The sequence below is a fragment of the Mandrillus leucophaeus genome, unplaced genomic scaffold, assembly GCF_000951045.1.
Source record: "Mandrillus leucophaeus isolate KB7577 unplaced genomic scaffold, Mleu.le_1.0 Scaffold206, whole genome shotgun sequence".
In the NCBI taxonomy this organism is placed as follows: Eukaryota; Metazoa; Chordata; class Mammalia; order Primates; family Cercopithecidae; genus Mandrillus; species Mandrillus leucophaeus.
The window spans coordinates 2,509,979-2,514,708 of NW_012102099.1; positions in this window are offsets into that span (position 1 = coordinate 2,509,979).

Genomic DNA, 4,730 nt, shown 5'->3' on the forward strand with positions numbered 1-4,730 from the left:
AACCATGGCACTGCTCGAGCTGTAGGTGGAGCTCGTGCATCATATGGAGGGGGAGTGATTCCTGAGCAAAACCAGGTTCAAAGAGGGAGGAGATCGTAGGAAAAATAATGTGCAGAAGTGCGGAGGCCCAGCCAACAGCCTGCTAACTGCAGCTACTCGAGAGCCGCCACTCTGGATCATTGAGCTAAATAAAATCGTTGTGTTTTTTTGTTTGTTTGTTTTGTTTTTGTTTTGTTTTGTTTTTTGAGACAGAGTCTCACTCTGTCACCCAGGCTGGAGTGCAGTGGTGTGATCTTGGCTCTCTGCAACCTCTGCCTCCCGGATTTTCAAACGATTCTTCTGCCTCAGCCTCCCGAGTAGCTGGGATTACAGGTACACACCACTACACCTGGCTAATTTTTATATTTTTAGTAGAGACGAGGGTTTTGCCATGTTGGCCAGGCTGGTCTCCAACTCCTGACCTCAGGTGATCCGCCCACCTCGGCCTCCCAAAGTGCTGGGATTACAGGCACGAGCCACCACACCAGGCCAATCATTGTGATTTTAAGTCATTAAGTTTGAGGCTATTTTGTTTTACAGCGAAAGCTAACCGATGCATACAGGAACAAGTCAGTCTCATCTCTGTGCACCCAGCATTTCCCAGAACAGGGCCTACCTGTGTCTAGGGTCTCATGGGGCAGCCCCTGACCTCTATCTTGCCCCTTCCAGCTTCCAACAGACCCTGTCCCAGCTCCCTCCAAGCTGAATGTTGGCCGGATACCTACCGATGGAGCAAGGGGAACGGGAGGGCTGCCAAGGGCAGGTACCATGCCAACACTTTACTCCATTGCACGAAGAGACTCATTTACTCCTCAAGACAATCCAGTGAGATAGATGCTCCTGTCATTTTACAGATAAGACAAATGAGCTTTAGAGAGAGCAGAAGACTCATCCAAGACCCCACAACATAGAAAAAGACTCCTCTGGTTTTGCCTTGAAGCAGGAACTTTTGACAAGGCTGCAGATATCGGGGGAGCAGAAGGAGCAGAAGTATACTGGTGATTACTGGCGTCCATGTGTGAAGAAGGGTACAGAGAAGCAGGCTGAGTGGATGGCAAAGTGACCGGTTGAGGAACCGAAACTACAGGAGGGTGAGGGGCTGAAGTGGACGGGGAAGGGCCTGAAGAATTATAGGTAAATTGTAGTTTGGTCCCAGAGCCATTAGGTGACTCTGGAGGTTTGAAGAGACAAGAATTAGCATATATATGGTCCTGGGCTATGTGAGTTGGGGCACGGGAGCTACAAGTACCGGCTCTTCGTGAAAAGAAATAAGATCATCAGGGAGTGACCACAATCCAAAGTCACTGGAGTTAGACATTGAATTCTCAACATCATCAGGTTGGGGAGGAGTAGCCGAAGGGAGAGGCTGATCAGATAGCGAAGGCCGCGTGGGAGAGGGAGGTTGAGGAAGAGGTGGAGGGTTGTCAGATTCAGAAAATTGTGGTAACTGTAGGGGGTCATGGGATTGGTATGTCATCAGGACGGCACATACTAAGGCCCAATCACCCCTGTGATGGGAACATAATTCCCTGTGGAGACCAGTTCCCAGAATGTTGCACCAACATGATCCCATAGTTCTACATCTAAGGTTCCTTTTTCAGGAAACCAAGGACAGTATTTTTCTACTGCCTTGAATAGAGTGACCATATTTTCCGTGGTTACTCGGACACCACCCTGTTTTAACAGGAGTTTAATATAGCAGAGATAAGCATGATGTTTAGACTCCACGTGACCCATAGTTAACCCGGACCATACAGAGACTACTCACCAGTCGTCAGGGAGTCGAACAAGCGTCTCAGTGGACCAAACCGATGACGTTTCTCTGCACCTACCAAAGGGAATCAGGTTCCCACATGCACTTGGGAGAAAGAAAAAACCACATTGGCGTGCCAGATATCAGGGGAACCTGCCCCCGATAACTCAACGTTATTTCATGTAGGTTGTTTTCTATTTCCCTAAGTGTTGGCCAGTCTGAGAAACAAAGGGAAAGAGTACAAAAGAGAGAAATTTTAAAGCTGGGTATCTGGGGGTGACATCACATGTCGGCAGGTTCCATGATGCCCCCCAAGCCGCAAAACCAGTAAGTTTTTATTAGTGATTTTCAAAAGGGGAGGGAGTGTAGGAATAGGGTGTGGGTCACAGAGATCACATGCTTCACAAGTGAATAAAATATCACAAGGCAAATGGAGGCAGGGCAAGATCACAGGACTGGGGCAAAATGAAAACTGCTAATGAAGTTTTGGGCACGCATTGTCATTGATGACATCTTATCAGGAGACAGGGTTTGAGAGCAGACAACCGGTCTGACCAAAATTTATTAGGTGGGAATTTCCTCGTCCTAATAAGCCTGGGAGCGCTACAGGAGACCGGGCTTATTTCATCCCTTATCTACAACCGTAAAAAGACAGACATTCCCAGAGACCTCCCCCTAGGAACACATTCTCTTTCTCAGGGCTGTTCCTTGCTAAGAAAAGAACTCAGTGATATTTCTCCTATTTACTTTTGAAAGAAGAGAAATATGGCTCTGTTCCGCCCGGCTCTCAGGCAGCCAGACCTAATGGTTATCTCCCTTGTTCCCTGAACATCGCTGTTACCCTGTTCTTTTTTCAAGGTGCCCAGATTTCATATTGTTTAAACAATTTGTGCAGTTAACACAATCATCACAGGGTCCTGAGGAGACATACATCCTCAGCTTACGAAGATGATGGGATTAAGAGATTAAAGTAAAGACAGGCATAGGAAATCACAAGAGTATTGATTGGGGAAGTGATAAATGTCCATGAAATCTTCACCATTTATGTTCTTCTGCCATGGCTTCAGCTGGTCCCTCCATTCGGGGTCCCTGACTTCCTGCAACATGCACAGATGCAGCCACATGAAAACTACCCATCAAAAATGTAATATCGGCCTGGAGCAGTGGCTCATGCCTGTAATCCCAGCACTTTAGGAGGCTGAGGCCAACAGATCACTTGAGGTCAGGAGTTCAAGACCACCCTGGCCAACATGGTGAAACCCCGTCTCTACTAAAAATATAAAAAATAGCTGGGCATGTTGGTGTGTGCCTATAATCCCAGCTACTTGGAAAGCTGAGGCAGGAGAATCACTTGAACCCAGGAGGCAGAGATTGCAGTGAGCCAAGATTGCAGCACGGCACTCCAGCCTGAGTGACAGAGCAAGACTCTGTCTCAAAATAATAATAAAATGTAATATTCACTCTTATCAAATAATGGATGTCACCACACCCCTGACCCTAATTAGTGAGGACTTTCATGTTCTACTTGTCTTCATTTAATCATCATTGTATAAGAGTTTTACATTATCAAATTAGTACACGTATATTACTAAAAGGGAAGGACTGTTAGAAAATTACTTGAGGAATGTCTGCCACTGGGGGCTGAACACAAAAGATCCTATTGTGACCTGCCAGATTATTCACTTATTTAGCAATTTAACAACATTGCTAAATGCCTACTATAGGCCAGGTGCCATGCAAGACAGATGTACTCCTGCCCTCAAGGATTCACAGTCTAATAGAGGAGAGAGATGTTAAACAGATAACCATACAAATGACACAGCTAATTATATTTGTGGAAGTTCGTTGTGGCAAAGACAGAGATCTCAATATTTCAGGAGCTCCCCTACATTTTCTAGACTCCCTTACAGTCACATGACTAGTTCTGACCAATGGGGTGTGTGTAGGAGTGGCAGGCTGAAGCAATGGAGAGCTGGTGAGCCTCATCCCTCTCTTGCCCTGCCACAGCCACCTTGCGGCTATGAGTTCCCTTAGCTACAAGCTGGAGGAGAACCACCAGATCCACCTTGGATTTCACTGAGTAAGGAATAAAGCTTCTTGTGTTAAGTCTTTCAGATTTGGAGTTTGTCTGGTAGATAGTGTTAATTACCATGACTAAGGAAAATTTGCCCCTAGTGAAGGGAGGAAAAATATTCTCCACTAGTAACAAGGCCATGTCAGTCTGCTGCATTACAAACCCCAAACAGTACTTTATGATCCTGTAAGTTGACAATTTGGGCTGAATTCTGCTGGGTCACTCCTGCAGCTGCAGGCAGCAAGCAGTTCAAATGTCTACCTTGCCAGGAAGGCTCTTCTCTGCTCCACGTGGCCTCATCCTGCAATAGGCATAGCCCACTCCTTCCTATGGTGGTCTCAGAGTTTCAGAAAGCAACAAGAGAGAACAAATTCCAGTATTCAAGCTGCACTAGCATCAAAGCATATCAAATAGCATGTCAAATTTCATGTCAAGTTCAGGATGTAGGCAAATAGATTCTTTCTCTTGACAGGAGGAGCTGAAAATAATGTGTGGTCTTGTTTTTCAATGTACAATGGTCCCACTTATCCAGGGGGGATACATTCCAAGACTCCCGGTGGATGCCTGAAACCACAGATAGTACAGAATTCTGTATATACCATGTTTTTTACTATATACACATCCCTACGATAAAATTTAATTTGTAAATTAAACTCTTACAAATTAAAAGTTAACAACAGCCGGGCACAGTGGCTCACGCCTGTAATCCCAGCACTTTGGGAGGCCGAGGTGGGCGGCTCACGAGGTCAAGAGATCGAGACCATCCTGACCAATGTGGTGAAACTCTGTCTCTACTAAAAATACAAAAATTAGCTGGGCATGGTGGCGCATGCCTGTAATCCCAGCTACTTGGGAGGCTGAGGC